The 20,011-nt window shown below is 41.9% G+C and overlaps 1 long non-coding RNA gene across 1 annotated transcript in view; it reads left to right on the top strand.

Moving 5' to 3' along the window:
- Positions 1–12,788: 12,788 nt before the first annotated feature.
- LOC114487154 (uncharacterized) overlaps positions 12,789–20,011 on the top strand; it is a 15,422-nt gene continuing 8,199 nt past the window's right edge. Inside the window, exon 1 of the long non-coding RNA XR_003681942.2 lies at positions 12,789–13,090. This is a non-coding gene — a long non-coding RNA (uncharacterized lncRNA). The remainder of the gene's footprint in view (positions 13,091–20,011) is intronic.

Genomic DNA, 20,011 nt, shown 5'->3' with positions numbered 1-20,011 from the left:
CATTGTAAATCAACTGTACTTCAATAAAATAATTTTTAAAAAAAAACTGAGTCAATGTTAAGAAAAACATTTAGGGAATAGTACACATGGCTCTCAGACACAGCAAAAATCTAGAGGGAGGAAAGTTAATAGCTAAAATTACAGAAGGATCACATTGCGCCACGCTTCCTGTCTAATATTCAGCTTAGATGATCTTTTCCCTAATCTTATAGTGAGACCAAATCTCCCTCAAATAATAACTAACACCCTCCTTCCTCAGACACATTTTAAGCTGATTAGTATAAAGATTTACCCAAGCCCAAACATGTGACCAGTCTACCTATCATGGCGATTTACATGTAATGTTACTATCTTTAAGCTTTCCATTTCATGCTCTGGTTTTCTTCATTTTCACTTTCCTGATTTTTCCTGCCCTATCTCCAGCACACACGTGTGTGTACACACTGGTGCCTGCACACGTAGACACACACATTGTCTGCAACCTTCTGCCCATCAGAACCAGGCTGCCTTGACAATACATCAGAGAGTTGATTGTCTGTCCCTACTGCCTCTCAAAAGATTTCCTTCCCCTTCGAATGCATGAAATTCCTAAGGGGGATAGGTGGGAGCAGAGGAGAAGAAATCTGGGTCCAAGAGCTGGTGTTCTGTGTACATTAGCTAATGCAATCCTTGTCCAAGCCCTTTGAGTCAGACATTATTCCAGATTTAGTTTCCAGATGAGAAAACTATGGTTAAATTACGTGAGGGTGTTGTACAGGGATTTGATCCTGGGTCCATCAGCCCCCATGGCCCTGCCCTCCAATGAGAAGAGAGGCTGGAGGTGCAGAAGTCCCGGAAGGGAAGTTCTCAATGCATTTACATTCATACATGACAAATGTGGATTCTTTCCTGAGCATAGAGGAGAGTGTAGGTAGGAGGAGGGCGTACCCTGCAGTGAGCGTGTGAGTGCAGCCCCCAGGAGTCTTAGCTGACCTAGAAAGACATAGTGACCTAGATGCACGCGAATACAGGTACCTCAGGCAGAAGCGGAGGCCTGAAAACAGACTTCCTTCCATCACTCAACCTGGGACCAGCCCTCTGACAAGCCCCTCTCCACGCTAATCATGGAATACCTGGGATCAAACTTTTGCTCCCTTGCCTATTAGCTATGTGACTATGGGAAAGTGACCTAAACTCTCCGTGCCTCGGGTTTCTCGTCTGCTAAATGGGGGAATGATAATGCCTACCTCATAGGGTTGCTGGGAGGATTCACTGGAATAGTACAATGTTCTTAGCACGGTGTTTGTCATCTAGTAAGCCCTCTGTACATGCAGATGTGACTGATATTATTATGATTATGATTACCTTTGTTACAGATTCAATAATACCTACCTCAAATAATTGGTAGGAGGATTAAATGAGCAAAAATATGTGGAAATAACTAATGTAAGGTGATGAATGATGGAAATTATTAAGCACTGATGCACTGGACTCCTAATTTAGGAGGGTACAGAGTAGAGGAAGTGACTTGACACCCATATTTCCACCCAATGAAGAAAACTGTTTCGAGTTCTCATCAACCCTAAGCATCTCTGAAATGAACTCCCATCACTACAAGACACCTGCACAACAGCAGGCACCAAAAAAGCCTGCAGCTGCCTGAGCTCAGATACCAGACAAAGCAAAGGAGACGTAGACAAGATGTCTCCATCCTTCTGGCTGGAGGGATGGAGAGACGCAGCAACACCTACCATGGACAGGGGCCCGAGGCAAGCCAAACCTGCAGGAGACATGGCGTCAACAACACTGGGTATTTTGCCCTTTGAGCAAGGACTAATTCGGACATTAAAGGTGAATCTCAGCCACCACCAGACCTGGTGACAAGAGCAGCACAGGACATGATAGAGTGAAGCAGAGAGAACATCTCCAGGCAGCACCAAAATCAAGACTGTTCTCCCAGGTGTACAAGTAAGGAGATACTACCCTTTGAAATGGGGAAGAATTGAATCTACTCTATACTTTGTATAGTGCGTTCTATGCAGCTCTGTCAAAAATTGTATATTGTTCTCAACTGACCATGAATTTGGCCATTTTTCACCAACCCATAAACAATCAGAGAACTATTCAAATATTGTCAGTCTGGACCACTTCTTATTGAGCTATTGGATTCTGGGGCCCAGAGTGGACAAAACAGGTGAACGACCAGCCTTGCTGAATATTTCTGGCATAAATTTGAAGCTCAAAAATAACAAGAAGATGGCTTCCCTTAGCACTAGGAGAACATTGACCACCCCTCCCTCAACTTAATCATCAGAATCCTTAGTCCTGTCTGTCCAAGACTGAAAGACACTCATCACTAACTTTTCTTAGCTGTAAATCCTGATCTACTAAACAGGGCATCAAGGTGATAACTGAATTCTCCTGCATTGTCTTAGAATGTTCTTCCTTTTCTTCTGGTTAGTGTGCAGCAAAATCCAGATCCTTCAGGAACTATGGGGAGGGGTGGGATACCAAAGCCATACTAGAGGATCTGCCTTTCTAGAAGAGTGAAGGGGATTTCAGCGGCAGGTGATTTATCCTCCTCCTCTTAATACTGCTTTTCCTGCCCCCACCCCAGCCATACATCCCCACCACCCAAGTCCGCATCCCTTTACCATTTGGTGTGGAGTGATAAGGATTATAATCACAATTAAGGTAAGCTAACCCAGGAAGGTGACTGTGTAATGGTCTGCTTCCACAGGGAGTTTCTTGTGAACCAGGTAAAGCCTTGCTTTACAATGTGATCTTTTTAGACAGGCTCAAGGAAAACTTTGCCTGGTTTTATGTTGATTGTGTTTTCTGTTAGAAAAGAATAATAAGCATTTTTAAAATCTTCCAAAGTTTTCTCAGACAGACTTTTCTTAAGTTATTCCAGAACCCCAAAGTGATGTTATGGCCACGAAAAGGATCACTGGTCCCAGTAGCAAATACATGCTAGTTCAATTGAGTTATTTCTATTAGAAAATGTTAGAAGGATAATTGGCTCTGTAATAGTCCCTATTGTTGGGTTTTTTTTTACTTCATTAATTTCTGCTCTTTATAATGTCCTTCATTCTACTTACTTACATTGATTGTATTTTTCTATCTTCTTAAGGTAGAAACTTAGATCAATGACTTTAAATTTTTCTTCTTTGCTTATATAAGCATATAAATCTATAAATCTCCCTCTATGTACTGCTTTAGCTACATCCTACAAATTTCCATGTGTTTGTTCATATCATTCCATTCAAAATACTTCTAATATTTGGCATATGTGTTACTTAGCCATGTGTTGTTTAATATACAAATATTGGGACTTCACCGGAGTTTCTATTATTATAAATTTAATTTCTGGTTAATTCCAGTACAGACAGAAAATGTATTCTAAAAGATTGTAAATTTTCAGTCTTTTCAAATTTTTTAACACTTAATTTTTGACCCAGCATTTGGTCTATCTTGAAGAAAATTTTGTGTTTATAAAAAGAATGTATATTCTGCAGTTGTTGGATATAGCATACAATAAATGTCAATTAGGTCAAGATACAGTATTGTTCAGATCTTCTATATCCTATGATTAAAGATTTATCTATCTCTACCTTTAGTTCTGTAAATTTTGGCTTCATGGATTTTTAAGCTCTGTTAATAGGCAACTACACATTTATAATTGCTATGTCCTTCTGATAAATGGACCTTTTATCTTAATGAAATATCTCTATCTTTGGAAATACTCTTTGTCTTAAAGTCTATTTTGTCTGATATTAATATAGTTACTCCAGCTTTTTTATGCTATGGTTTACTTGGTATAGCTTTTTTCATCCTTTATTTTCAATCTATCTGTTTACACTTAACATCATTTCTTATTCAAAAAATATATTGGTGTCTTGCTTTTTTATTCAGCCTGACAATCTCTGCCTTTTAATTGGAGTGGTCCATTTACAGTAAGTCCCCTACATACGAACCTTCAAGTTGTGAACTTTCAAAGATACAAATGTGCGTTTGCATGTCTAATCACATAAGTTATTTCACTTGTCTGGTGTACATTGCCACATGCGTGCATCTTCTATAAGTGGCTGTGCTTTTGTGTACTTCACTGTACAGTACTATTTTTTTGTGTTTTTTATGTATTATTTGTGTGAAAAGTATGATAAACCTATTACAGTACAGTACTATATAGCCAATTGTGTTAGTTGGGTACCTAGGCTAACTTTGTTGGACTTACAAACAAATTGGACTTACAAACGCACTCTTAGAATGGAACTCATTCGTATGTAGCGACTTACTGTATTTACATTTAATGTAATTCTTGATATAGTTGGTTTTATCATTATGCTATTGTTTTTCTCTTTGTCTCATCTCTTTTGTGTGTTTTTTACGTATTATTTGTGTGAAAAGTATGATAAACCTATTACAGTACAGTACTATATAGCCAATTGTGTTAGTTGGGTACCTAGGCTAACTTTGTTGGACTTACAAACAAATTGGACTTACAAACGCACTCTTAGAATGGAACTCATTCGTATGTAGCGACTTACTGTATTTACATTTAATGTAATTCTTGATATAGTTGGTTTTATCATTATGCTATTGTTTTTCTCTTTGTCTCATCTCTTTTTGCTTCATCCACTCCTCCTCCTTTTCTGCCTTCTTTTGGGTTAATCAAACATTTTTTAGTATTCCATTTAGTTCTGTGATTGGCTCTTCAGCTCTACCTCTATGCGTTATATTTTAGTGCTTGTTCAAAGGACTACTTCATGCATCCTTGACCTTTCACAGTCTGGTTGGAGTTTATATAGTACCTCTTCATGTAAAATATGATAACCATGTAACAGAATAGCTCCATTTGCCTTCCACTGCCTATCCTTTTGATATCGTTGTCATAAATAGTAACTCTATATTTGTTATAAATCCCACACAATATTTATTTTGCTTAAGACAGTCATGTGTCTATTAAAGAAACTACGAGAAGAAAAAATATATAGTCTTTTATATTTATTCACACACTTACTAGTCCCAGTGCTTGTTATTCCTTCTTGTAGATATGACTTTCTTTCAGGAATCATTTTCCTTCAGCTTGGAAAAATGTCTTCAGCATTTCTGAAGTTGTAATCTACTGGCAACAAATACTCTCCATTTTTGTTTATTGGAAAATGCATTTATTTGCTATCATTTTTAAAGAATATAGAATTCTGGGATACTGGACTGACAGTTTTTCTTTTTTTCTTTCAGCACGTTGAACACATCATTCTGCTGTCTTCTTGCCTCTACTCTTGTTAAAGAAGTTTGTCATCATGTGTATCAATGTCCCGTGTATGTGATGTGTCACTTTTCTTTGACTGCTTTAAAGAATTCTTCTTTCTCTTTGACTTTTGGCAGATTTAATATGTAATACCTAAATGTGGCTTCCTTTATGTATATCCTGCTTGATTTCTTGAGTTCCTTGAATTTGTAAGTTTGTGTTTTCCACCAAATTTTGGAAACGTTTAGCATTATTTTTTCAAATATCATTTCTTTCCTCCTTTCTATTCTCCTTCTTGGACTCCAGTTAAATATGTGTTAGGTCACCTGATATGGTACACCTGAGGCTCTGCTCATTTTTGTCAAGCCATTTTGTCTCTGCCCTTCAGATTAAATGGCTTCTATTAATTTTCCAAGTTCACTTACCTGTCATTATTTTTAAATTTCAACTAGTTTAATTTTACGGTGTAAAGAATCCATCAGGTTCTTTTTTTATACTTTTCATTTCTCTGTTATTACCCATCTGTTTGTTCATTGTGACCATGTTTTTCTTAAATTTCTTAAGCATATTTAAAATAGATGCCTTAAAGTCCTAGTCCACTCATGCTAATATCTCAGAATTAGTTTCTATTGATTGCTCTTTATCTTGGATGTGGAATACATTTTTCAGTTTCTATACATGTCTAGTAATGTTTTACTGACTGCAAGATATCGTCATTGAGATATTGTGGAGATTGTAGATTCTGTTATTAGAAGGACTCCTGGATAACATGTAGCCCATTTTTCTGCATTTACAAATTATAAAAAGGAATCCATGGGAAAAAAGGATTTGCCCAATGCACACAGATAGTCATGGCCAACTGAAACTACAACCAAATCCCATGAGCTGAGGCTCAGTGTCTTCCCAGTTTTTTACCTTGAAAACATACTGCTTTTTCAATACTTTAAAAAAACTTATCCTTGGGAATAACATTTTCTGCTCTTAAAGGTTTGCTAGCCCTTTCCTGACTTCTTGCCTGAAGATCACTCACCTATTCTAGATCTAGAGATGTTACTGCTGTTGCTGCTGATAATGATATCTGATATCCTTGAGTACCTACTGTTTGTCAAGTACTGTGCTTATACTACTATGTGCCAGCTAATGTGCAGGAGTTTTACTTACTTTATTTCACACTATACCATCTCTTCTTTTGGCAGCTTACCCTAACACCACTCTTTCTGCTGGCACAATTAAATACTCCTGTTTCTATGTCTCCAAAGCACATGCATATATAATATAGTACTGATGAAAATATGTTAGATTAATTAGTTTATGTGGACAGCTGTGCCATTAGGCTTGTAGTCTTTCAGTGGCCAGGGAAGCCCTCTATGTTCGTAACACCCAACACAGTGCCAGGCACATAGTAGTTGGCAGAAAATATTGGGTTCCAGTGGCCTCCAGTGAAGGGGAAAGCCCACCTTTGGACTAGTTGCATGCCAGTATTCCAGCCTTGTCAGCAAGTGGCAGCTCAAAGGTCACCATACGCTTGGTCCTATGAGGTGGAGGGCCAACTCTCTACTCAGCATCCACTTGAGGCTTTGTTGCCATGGACACTGGACAAAATTCTTCAGGGAGGGCCAAGATAATCCCCACCCTTCTGCCCAGTCTTGATCTATCAGTGGCCAGACCTGGAGTGCTGACAGGTGTGGAATGTTCATCAGGCACTTGCATCTGGGCCAGCCCAGAGGCTCATCATGGCTTCTGGGCCCCAAAGCTGAAGTATCAGGTCACAAACAAGCTGGAACTAAGGGCTCCTAAGGTCAGGCTGCTCAGAGTGATGCTGGGGAGAAATGGAGATATCAGCCATCAAAGCCACAAGTCCAGATGTTTCTTTCTGCTTCACTGAAGGCTGGGAAGACTGCAAGCCAGGACTACAGGAACCAAATGCCAAACTGGACAGGGGCATGGCTTCATTGGGAAGGGGCTATGAGGACGAGGCGATGCTCCAGCTTGTGACACATTCATTCAGTCATTTACTCCACAAATATGTACTCATCAGAGTTCTACAGTAAGGAGTATACCATCACATAATAGCTAAGAGCAAAAATCTCTGGAATGAGACAACTTAGATTCACACGCAGGTTCTGCCAAATCTAGCTAAGTGACTTCTAACAAGTTACATACATTTTCTGCACCTCCCATGATTAAAACAGTGATAGTAACACAAAAGGTTGTGAAGATGAAATGAGTCATTCATTTAAAATTTGCAGGTCAGTGTCTGACATATAATAAATGCTTAATAGATGTTAGTAGTTATTATCATCAGGCCTGGGATGGCATCAAAGAGAATAAGGTGACAAACTATCTTAAAGATTCTTAAGTCCCTGCCCTCAAAGAGCTCTTAGGATAGTGGGAGAAACTGACCTGCATATAACCTTTTCCAGCGTGATTTGACCATGCAGCTGCTGAATGGGAGCCCCAAAAAGAAAGTAACTTTTCCTTCTTGAAGAAGTTGGGGAAATTTTCCCAAAGAGTATGGTCCTAGCACTGGACCTCAGAGGGCTTCCAGGATTAAGAGAGCAGAGGGGCACTCTAGGCAGAAGAGTATGTGAAAGGCATACCTGTATAAGAGAGTTTAGGATACTCAACATCATAAGGGGTTGGTGTACAAGTGATAGAGCCCTCACAATGAAGCTGTAGAGGTAACCCAGGCCAGATAAGATAGCTCTGTTTTCCACAATGTGGGATGAGATCCTAATGAAAGTTTGTAAACAGGGAAGGGACATGGGTAAAGTTCATTTTCATGTTTAAATTTCTTCTCCCTCTGTGGAAATGTGAGCTTTCTCCCGCTCCACATGCAGTGAAGGATATGGCAAACTCATTTCCTCTTCTCTCATTCACACTAGGCTGTGAATGACTGGTAAGGCGTGATGCAATTCTTCACCAAGAAAACTTACAGTTTACTAAGGGACAATTAAAATCTAGGGCACTATCTAAGAGATGAAGGAAGTCTTTTGAGATTCAGGGGACCTTTCCAAATCCCCTCTCTCACCTTTACAGACTGGTGTCTAATAAGTTCATTACAATGAAAGGCTCTCTTTATCAGTTAAACAATTGATTAATAACTTCTGATAGAATTATCTTGTGATACCCATTACTTTGTGAACATATCAGAGACTCTGGATTTCCCTTTTGTGCCATTATCCAAGGCTTTCACTGAGCCATCTGTACTTGCAAAAGTTCAGAGCCGAAACACCATTACTCACAGCTTAGCTATCTGTAAGAAGGGAACAAAAGCCATGGAAATGACAAAGTCCCTTGTCCCCATTCTTAGTTTTTACCCCATCCCTCATCCAGTGGAAACTTTTCTCTACCCCATTTCCTTTCCATACTAATAAATAATGATCTGATGTTAGCCCTGAGGACCCTGGTGACCAGCTGAGATAACTAAATTCAGTCATGAGTAACCTCAGAGGAGCATCTGAAATGTAAGTCTTCTATTTCTATCAGTTTATAGCAACAGAAGACATCAGCTCATTTTAGAGAATTATTAAACATCTTAAACAGGTGGAAATGTTCAAAAGGTAAGGAGAACCAACCCTCAGTAATCTTGATATGACTTCAGATGTCCTTCCAAGGTGACACGACAGTTGACATTGCTTAACCCTTTTAGAATACTTGGGAGTAGAATTTATAAGGAAATGAATGGACAGACAGTAAGGTGCCCCATCCCAATCCATGATCCCCACCGGCTGATGGTGATGCCTTTGTGTAACAAACCCCTTTCCTTGAGTGTGGGCAGGACCTAGAACTTGCTTCTAATCAACAGAACATGACAAAGGTGGTAAGACGTCACTCCCACAATCATGTTACATTATGACTCCACCTTGCTGGCAAACTAGCTGTAGAGACTCTCCCTGCTGCTGGCTTGATGACATAAGTGGCCAAGGTGGAGAAGCCTGTGTGACAAGGAACTGTGGGTGGCCTCCAGCAGACAGCCAGCAAGAAGCCAGAGCCCTGACAAATAGCCACAAGCCTGACTGCAGCCCCCGCACACTTCACGTTATGCTGGCAGCCTGAGGATTAAACCGAAGTCTTGTAGAGGAAGCCATGGCTGTGAACAGACCATCCAGCCCAGCCGGTCTCCCATCTGTCCTTCAGCCCCGCCCCTCCAGCAATCTACTCCTTCTGCAAAGGAATCCCAGGGAAATCACACACCCGCACATCACTCACACCGAGAAACACAAGGAAGCAAGAAGAGGAAAACCTCAACATCTGATCTGGCTGGTTGAAACCAATTCTCATTACAGTAATTTACATAAATAGGAGCTCAAATTTGCATACCATTAAGTGTTTAAGATTAACTTGTGCAAGTTTGTATTTGATTTCAGCCTTAAATTCTTCATGGAAGCTGAGCCTCCACTGTTTTCTCCCCCAAGTAACAGAGCTTTAAAACAAAAATTCAAAGACCTGCCACATCCCATGGATTTCTTTAAATTTACTAATTTTGATGAATGGGGATGCCCAGTTACACTTGGGATGCTCTCTTGACATGAAAATGGCAGCATCAATACTCACGTAGATGCCTATTTGAATAAGAAATAGAATTTTTTTAATTTATTTTATTTTTGGCTGTGTTGGGTCTTTGTTGCTACATGCAGGCTTTCTCTAGCTGTGGAGAGCTGGGGCCACTGTTTGTTGCGGTGCACGGGCTCTAGGCGCACAGGCTTCATTAGTTGTGGCTCGTGGGCTCTAGAGCACAGGCTCAGTAGTTGTGGCGCACAGGTTTAGTTGTTCCACGGCATGTGGGAATCTTCCCGGGCCAGGGCTCAAACCCGTGTCCCCTGCATTGGCAGGCAGATTCTTAACCACCGCGCCACCAGGGAAGCCCAAGAAATAGAATTTTAATGGTAAGCTCTGCAGATCCCAGGCAAGAGTTTGCGTAATACCTACAATCCCCTGCCAGGACTGGCGGAATGGTGGTTTTGGAGTCTGTCATTTTCCACAAGCAGAAAGAATTTGATGTGCTCTTCAAAACGGAAAGAAAGCCTGCCTCTGGGATTAGGCCACACCTGTCCACTGGACTTTGAGTGCCAGAACCTGGATGGGTGTGTTCCATCAACTGGCCCCTATAAAATCTAATAACAGGATTTTATATAAGGACCAAGAGTGGCACAGAATACCCCCTCACCCTGGAAAATGATCGGGAAAAACAGGGTTGAAGAGCTGCACTAGCACACGGTGTCGTGATGTGATTAATCCATCTCAGGAAAATGACTTTATGAGCCAATTAAATGCAGCTAAGAGGAGCTGTTTTGCATTGTCTCTTTATTCCATTTCTGGAGACAATTGTACCTGTCAGGAAAGCTGTGAGAAACTATCAATTTCTGCAGCATGAATTTTCAGAGGAAAATAAGAACCGCTGTCCTGGGAGAGATCAGCTGTCCCTATCAGAGCACAAATCCCCACTGAGAGATGGAGTCCTTTGAGTCTGGGTTGCTTCCAACTCCAGGTGATGGGTTCCTGGGTCTTGCCCTCCCCTCCCCTCCCCTCCCCTCCCCTCCGTGACCTTCTGCTCCAGAACAGAAAAGCCACCACCTCTAAGTGCAGATGAAGCAAATACTTCCCATCCTGGAGAAAAATCTCCTCCTCTTATCACAAGGAAGAAGAAAGAGGAGGAGGAGGAGAAGGAGAAATGCTTCCTACATATGAAGTAAAATTATTTTCCAGGTTTAAAATGGCAAACACTTAAATGAGCAGAATGCGGGTTTGCTTCAAGGCAATGACTCTAGCTTGCTTTCATCAACTCTTATATTCAAGTAGGTAACAAAGCATATTCATTGCAGAAAAAAACAAAATCCATTAACCCTCCCCCTTAATGCTCCCCCCCAAAGCAGGGACTGCCCCAGTGTAAATCATTGAGGAAAATAGTTAATTAAACTGCGAAAAAGAACAGCTCCCAGTACCCAACCCCAAGGCAGGGGAGGCTATCAGCAGAGGAAAGTAAACACTCGGACCAGGTGAATCCTCCCGGTTCCTTAGGTTACTACTACTTAGCAGTGAGCCAGTGGCTCAGATGTCATATAAAAGGGAAAGCGCTGACTCAGCTGGGGGCTCAGGTTCTGTCACTCCAGTCTGGGTAGGGTTACAAGTTTGCTGCGATGCCCATTGACCTTTGGTGGGGACACACACCATCAGTTCACCTCTCCAAGAGCTCAAGGCTATGCAGGGTGGCCAGGGCCAGGCAGAGGCAAAGCAGAGACTTCGAGACACTAGTTCTGCAGGCCCCTAAATTGTCCTGCTGGGAATGACAGGCATTTTCCAAACTAGATATGGCGCCATGGACACCATGGTCTGGCTTGAGATTCGGGGGACCCGTGTAGCCCCACTTGGACTAGCTACACTGAGAAATTAATCTATGACCATTGCAGCCCCATTGCCCTCCCTGGGAAACACGAACAATTGAACTGGGCCTTAGGAAGGTAATGTCTTAACCCCAGCCTGGCCTTGCCAGCTCTTCCTGCAAAGCCTCTGGCCTCAGCAGACGTGCCTGTGTTCATTCCCCCAATCTTTTGCCCAAAGCCCCATCACAAATGCCCCCACCCTGACTTGCACATACACACATGCCCAGGGACACACTCTTCATCTCCTCTGCTTTTGCAAAGTTCCATCAGAAACCAGCCAAAGATCCAACGCCCGTGCAAGGCATTCCCAGAGGCCTCCTCTGGGGAAAGATATCTTTGCTTCCCCTCTGCAGCTTCAGAAGTGTGCCTTGTCTCCATTATATAATTTACCACAATCTCCAACACCAGACCATACCCTGCTGAGCATCCCAGACCAGACCACACTCCTCTGTGTATCTCCAGTGCCTAACTCAGGGCCTGGAACAACAGAGATGCTCAGGAAATGTATGTAGAAGAAAGGAAGAAAGGATGGAGTGGGGGAGAGGAAGGCAGGAAAACTTACATGAAGAAGCTGGCTTCCTTCAGTTGCTAGAGATAGATAAAGGATAAAGTAAAGAGAGGAACCAACATTTATTAAACACACGTGTGTACCTGGCATTATTCTAAGCACTTTCTTTTATCTCCCTCATTATATTTTATATATGAAAAAAACTGAGGCTCAGAAGAGTTAAGTAACTTTCCCAAGGGCATACAGCTAATAAGGTTCAGAGCTGTAATTCTGCATCCAGCCCATCTGACTGTGAAATGTGCACTCTTTTGCTCTTATAGTATTGTCTTCTTAGGCTCGTAAAATATTAGGATCAAAATGGACCTTAGAGATAATTTAGTCTGAACTGTCTGAGGCCCTGAGAGGGTAAGTCATTTGCCACAGGTCACCCCACTGGTCCGTTGTAGAACCAAGAATCCGTTTCTCCTAACTCCCATTCCAGTGCTTTTGGCATCACCCCCAGCCTCTCAGAAGAGCCATAACTATGTGTGATATTATCCTATCCAACCAAGTCATTAAGAAACAGAACAAAATATTTGGGCAACCAGGTTAGCACACTTTGTCCTCCCAGGGCAGCCGAGGCTGCATAAATACACTCAGAAACCACACGAAGGAGGCAGCCAGCTCCATGGACTCGCAGCTGCTCCTGACATCCCTCGGAGGAGGCCTGTTCCTGAAGGAGCAGGAACAACTGGGAGAGCTTCTGTGAAGCCTGTCAAAACCTGCCCTCCAAATGGGAGGATAAAATGATGCCAGCAAACAGGACTTACATTGCCTTCCTGGTGAAATTATCCACCCACTGACTCTGATGTGCGTGTCTCCACACCTCAGTAGCTTTACTGCCTGTAAGCATCAATCCATCATCCTGTGAGGTGTGCTGTTTGGCTGTCAGCATCTTCAGGATGGGAAAATGGACACTCTGAGAAGGTAAGATACTTGCTGAGTTAATGACAGTACTTTAACAGCCAGGGAGGGTCCACCATCCCAGACTCCAAGCCACTGGGCTTGACCAAGAGTGGGTTGCTTGTCTCATGTCTTTCTCCTGAATGAATTTTCCTTTTTCTCCTCTCCATCTTTGTCTTGGTTACTCCTTCCTCTACTGTGTACTCTCTCCTGCAACCCTCTCCTGGCTTATGGAACTCCTTCTAGGCACAAGGCCCTCCCAAGCTCTCTCTCTCTCTCTCTCCTCCCTGTGATCCTCCCAAGAGAAGCCATCTCAGTCAAATGATGGGAATGAATTCATACTGGTGCAGATTCTTTGGGTACAGGCTGGGCAGGGAGGAAATGGGAAGGCTCCCTGGTATAGGAAGCAAGGCATAAAGAGGTTGGCAAAGAATTCAGTAGAAGAGATTAATAGAGAATCCTGAAACAAATGAGAGAGTTCAAGAAAGTGCAGAGGGAAGGATTTGGAGAAAGAGAAGCATTATGTAATTGTATAATCATAATAACCTAGGGTGTAGGGTGATACTTTGGAGAAGGAAGGCTGGAACAAGTAGGTAGGTTGGGGCCAGATCATAATAGCCAGATTAAGAAAACTGAACCTCATTCCGTAGACCTCAAGTTGCCATTGTGGTCAAAAGGGTGGAGGATGCAAAGTGTCTGGTCACTCACCTCTAAATGAGCTGTCTATTCACAGACTTCTACAACCATATTACAAAACTGTACATTCATATACTTTGGAGCCCGAGAGCTGTGCTTCACTTCCCCAATTCACCCGTGCCATCTCTTGGCTGTGTCAACGCCTCTATCCATTGAGGGTATACAGTGGAGCTCCTCCTGGGAACAGGGCTTCTCCCCAAATCCAATTACACACCATGCAACAAATAGAAATTAAGAATCCCTCATGTGCAGGAAAAGTAAGCTCCTGACTCCAATCTCTAAGTTGTCTTGTTGACATGGTAAGGTATACACAGATGGAATTATTAATCACTTATTCACATAATCAGGAAGTGGATTTTGCAATTCAGACCCTTCTAATTCTGTGGTCCTCAAACTTGGTTGCACATTACAGTCAGCTGGGTGATGCCTGGGTCCCATCCATGGAAATTCTGATTGAGTTGGTCGGGCATGGGATGCTGGCATGGGAATTTTAAACATGTCAACCCAAACATGTATCCAGAGTTGAGAACTACTGTAGAAATAGGAGACATGAGAAGGAAAGGGTTTTTGTGGACAGGAGGGATTGAGCAGGTCTTTAAAGGACAAGTACAGGGGTTGAGATCCTATGGGGTGGGATAACCATGTGGGCAGAGGCCCAGAAGCAGCCATGCACATGGCTTAACCAAGTATATTAAATGCTGGGACAAGACTGAAGGAGCTCTTATCTTAGGACCAAGACAAGACAAGATGAGGTATCCAAACACCTGGACCAGGTGGTGCACCCCACTCTGGATTAGGTGTTGGCAGCTTTGGACCAAGTCCCAGGTGGTAATTTCAGATACTCACTTAACTTGTTTGCATCTTGGTGCAGTATCTAAATTTTACAGATAAAAGAGACTGGGCCACCACCTAAGGATGTTCAGGTCATGTTCTACATAAGGATTTTTGACTGAGAGAGGGAGAGGGGGCTGAAATTCTGCCGGAGACCCATTTATCAAGCCTCGCACATGGCAGGATGCTACACTGCCCAAAAAAGATGTCTGTGGGCTAGCTGCCACTGAGGGTGGAAGGTCTGAAAATCACTTTTCAGATTAAGTGATGTTCTCCGTTTCCTCGGCTAAACACCCATCCTGAGCCCACAGGCCCACTGAATCGCACAGATGGCATGCCTACTCACTGCTGTTGTCACCAAATGTCAGCCACATTCGTTCGCAAGCCTGGTTTGCCAATGATAGTAACTGAGTAATTTTATTAAATAGGATCTAAACCAATGAAATATGAGTGCAAAAAGGTTTTATTTCTATGGAAACTAAGTTGAATACCTCAGAAAATCACAACAAAAGCAATAACCTTAAAAGTTGCTGTCCAGAAAGTGACTTGGTAGTCATTCTAGAAAACAGTATGAAGGTTTCTCAGAAAAATTAAAAGGAGAAATATCATATTATCCAGCAATCCTACTTCTAGGTGTTGATCCAAAGGAATTATAACTCAGGGTCTCAAAGAGATACCTGCACTCTTATGTTCATTGCAGCATTATTTACAACAGCTAAGATATGGAAACAACCTAAATGTACATCCACAGATGAATGGATAAAGAAATGTGCGAGAGGATGGACAGATAGATAGGTAGATAGGTGAAAATATATAGTGGAACATTACTCAGTCTTAAAAAAGAAGGAAATCCTACCATTTGTGACAACATGGATAAAACTTAAGGGCACTATGTTAAGTGAAATAAGCCAGACACAGAGAGAAACTTACTGTGTGATCTCATATGTGGAATCTAAAATAGTCAAATTCATGGAAGCAGAGAGTTGAATGGTGGTTGCCAGAGACTGGGGAGAGGGGAAAATGGGGAGGTGATGGTTAAAGGGTGGAAAATTTCAATTATGCAAGATAATTAAGTTCTGTATAATTAAGTTCAACTATAAAGCATAGTGCCCATAGCTGACAATACTGTATTGTATACCCAAAATTTGCTAACAAGGTAGACCATATCCTAAGTGTTCTAACCACACATAAAAAATAATAATAATATTAAAGGGGGTGGGGACTTCCTTGGTGGTCCAGTGGTTAAGACTTCACTTTCCAATGCAGGGGGTGCAGGTTCGATCCCTGGTTGGGGAGCTAAGATCCCACATGCCTCAGGGCCAAAAAACAAAAACATAAAACAGAAGCAGTATTGTAACAAATTCAATAAAGACTTTAAAAATGGTCCACGACAAAAAAATCTTCTTAAAAAAAAAAAAAGAGGGTGGGAGAAAACTTTGAGGGGTGATGGATATGTTTATGGACCTGATGATGGTCATGGTTTCAAGGGTGTATAGTTATTCCCAAACTTTACATGTCAATCATACTTCAATAAAGTGGGTTTTTAAAATTCCTGTCCAATTAGGTATGAGTGAAACAATCATAATTGAATGGGGGAAATTACAATATCTAGAAGGAGTCTAAGCTCCTAATGCCTTGGTTTTAGGTTTTGGTTTCGCTTTAAAGAAACTAAACCTAGAAATTATAGCAGATGAATTATGCATGAGATTTGTTTATGGAAAACAATGTACATCTCCCATCAGTGGGTCCACATTCACATAAAAGAGACATCAAAATCTTGGTAAAAGAATGTATACTTACATGTTTTGAGTTAAAATAAAAGGGCCAAGGTATGTGCTATTTTACTAGCAACTCATTCAATGGTCTTCTAATCACTGCATCTTTAAAGACCCTGGCAGTCTCATAAGATTTTTCTCGAGGGCAGATGAGAATGATGAGTAAGGAAGCATTTTGTAAACAAGAGAAGGCTATATCAGTAGCCATAAAAGGGGCTGCGCATTTTGTAAACAAGAGAAGGCTATATCAGTAGCCATAAAAGGGGCTGCTTGTTATCTTCTTTTGTTTTTTACTATTTAGTGCAATGCTCTGGACATAGTAGATGATCAATGAATTGTAATAGGATGTGTTTCAGCACCACCGGTTTCCACCAAGTTTCCACTTTCACCAGTATCACCCTTCCACACTCTATCCACCCTTCTGGATGTAAAGATTCCCCCAGTCCTCTGTGGGAAGAATTACTCATTAAGGATTGCTAGCACATTCCTTAATGAAAAAAGAATGATTACAAATGAGAGACATATAGCACAGTAGAAGTTTACTTTTTTTCTCATAATAAGTTACCACATTCCTTTATTCAAAGACAGATGATAGTAGTGAATTGTTTTTACTATACCTTTAAAAAATATATCACATATTAAGTATTTTTAAAATAGCCACTGATCAGAAGTTAATCTAAAATTTCTACTTTTTTCTATTACTACACCATTGATGATTAGAATAGTTTATGGGCTAGCACAACATATAAATACTAAATAAAGCAACTTGACAGTGAAACCCTACTGTCATTCAATGCTACTGATACTGAATTAAATATTAAAAATAAGCAGATGGTACAGCAATTCCTTTCATTTCCAATGACTAGACCATGATTCATAGTTCACAGAATTTTAGGATACCAATAGGAAACACATATTCTAAAACTCTAATATATGAATAAAACTTGAGTTAGAAATTATGGGCCAAAAATATAAGGTAATCATGCTCAGAAATATGTTTCTAAAATTCACATCATCAAAGTATGTAGTCAACTAGAAGTTTATTTCTTGTTCCATGTAGTAATCCAATACAATAATTCCCAGTGAACAGGTGTCATTCCTTGATGGGTGATTCAGCAACCCAAGTTCTACCAACCCCTAGGGCATCAGTCCTCTGCAGCCAGTCTGCATATGAGAAGAGCAGAGAGTTTCCAAACTCATCACACCAGCCCTTCACCATTGGTTCTAACGTGGCTAGACCTGGATGCAAGTGGCTCTGGGAAATGTAGTCTCGGGCTGGGCTGCTGCCTGCCGCCTGCCAGCTACTCCTGCTAGCTATCTCAGCCTTAGAGGGCTACTTTCAAGAATGTGTGACCATTGAAAATGGGGAGTGTCCCCCTCAGAGCAGTCCAAATGGGACCTGGCAAAGTTTTAGCACAGACTAGTGTTCCAAGGGACAACCCTTGAAGAACATGTAGGCGGGTGTCACTGGAAAAACCATACCGTACATCAGTGAAGCCAAAAGCACTGGCTCCCCAACCCAGGCAGGAAGCATTGTCCCCTTCAATGGTGGCAAATAGTTTTGCATGCATTAAGTCTGTTTCCACATGTTGGCATGGTACACACAAGAACTAGATGAGGAAAGAAAAGGCAGTTTATTTCACACAGTTGATCTGATTTATTCCCATCAGCCCCCACGCACCGGGCAGGGACTATATACTAGCGTGCACAGGGCCCCCGGCTCTCTCCGCCTCTCCTCAGCTCTTGAGGCCTCCCCGCATCTCTCTGAGTCTCTGCCACATCTCCCACCTGCCCTGGCCTCGGCTAACTCTGGAAGTCCCTGCTCATTCCTTGCCGTGATGGGATAGAGGCCCAGCTGCTGCCAACACAATTACTTTCTGCAACCTCCACTCTCCACAGCACATATGGCAATTCTGGGATCCATCTATGGCACGTGGAAACCTAGGACAGTTCAAGAAAAATCTAGGTGCACTAGGTAAGCGAGTTTCCTTCACAGAGTCTGGCAGGGCAACCTGGGAAGCAATGTCCTTTCAGACTCCCAAACGTGAAGTACAGCAAAGCTGCCCTCCAAGCTCCCCTTCCAATCCAAACTCATGCCCACTAGGGCGATCCAAACCCAGGGTCACAACCCCTGCTTTTCCTCCTGCTCTCTCTTTCTTTCCAAAATCCCTTAGGCTAGGAAGATGCATGTCCCTTCTTCTTCCAACTCATCAAGAGCCTTCTTACATCTTATTCACTGCAGCCATGACTGGCTCGTGCTTGTTAAAACTGCCAGGAGTCTGACATTGGGACAGTGCTTATTTTCTTGATTCTAATTAAAACTGAAATCTAATTTGACAGTTGAAGCTGAGCAAAGGTTTCTTTGCTCTCGGAGTTATCTGCCCTCCTCTGAGGCACTGACACTTGTTGCTTCCAAGATGGAAAGCCTTAGGGAAGCAAGATTTGCAGGCTATGGAAATCCCTATGAAAAGATCACTTCAGAGATGTGAAGTCATGTGACTAGAGCAGAGGATTTGTTCTTGAGGGGCTGGTAAAAGGAAGAGTTGGTTAAAAATGTTGAGGACAAATTGTGACAAAGGCATCAGCCTCCCTAGAGAAGGACAATAGACTTAATTTTCCGGACAACGTAAGACTTGGAGTTGGACAGAACTAGGGCCAATTTTTCTTTCTTCTTACTAATTTGGAAAAATGACTTAACATGCGTGAGTCTCTGATTGTCTAGTTTAACCTGGGGGTGATTAGGTTACCTTCCTTATGGGGTTGTTGTCAGGATCAAATTCACACCAAGGAATCCTATGTAGCTCCAGAAACTATGAGTAAGCTTCTCATTTACTAATATGGAAACATCTCCTAGACATATTGCTTCAATGGAAAAAGGCAAGATACAACTCACAGAATATAGAAAAATATACACCTACACAAAGACCTGTACTTGAATGTTCATAGCCACTTTATTTACAATCACCAGTAACTGGGAGCACACAGGTGTCCATCCATTGGTGAGTGGATAAGCAAATGGTGGCACATTCATTCATATGATGGAATATGACTAGGCAACAAAAATGATGAACGTCTTATACACACCTCTCAAAAGCATTATGGTAAGTTAACAGAAGCCAGGCAAAAAAGACTACACATTATATGATTGAATTTACAAGACATTACAGAGAGGGCAAAACTAGGAGAATGAACAAAACGGTGGGTACCAAGTGCTGGGGATTTTGACTGCACAGGGGGTGGGTATGAGAGAACATTTGGGAGGGGTGGAACTGTTCGTTCTATGTCATGATGGTGGGAGGGGTTACACGCCAGTACACATTGTTAAAACTCATTGAATTGTATACTACAAAAATGTGAATTTTACTCTGTGTAAGTTATACCTTGATAAACCTCTTTTAAAGTATTGTAAACTTTTCTGTTAAAAAACTGGAGGCAGGGCTTCCCTGGTGGCGCAGTGGTTGAGAATCCGCCTTCCGATGCAGGGGACACGGGTTTGTGCCCTGGTCCGGGAAGATCCCACATGCCGCGGAGCGGCTGGGCCCGTGAGCCACGGCGGCTGAGCCTGCGCGTCCGGAGCCTGTGCTCCGCAACGGGAGAGGCCACAACAGTGAGAGGCCCGCGTACCGCAAAACAAACAAACAAA

The sequence above is a fragment of the Physeter macrocephalus genome, chromosome 11, assembly GCF_002837175.3.
Source record: "Physeter macrocephalus isolate SW-GA chromosome 11, ASM283717v5, whole genome shotgun sequence".
NCBI classification, from domain to species: domain Eukaryota; kingdom Metazoa; phylum Chordata; class Mammalia; order Artiodactyla; family Physeteridae; genus Physeter; species Physeter macrocephalus.
This window is presented reverse-complemented; position numbering and strand designations above follow the sequence as displayed.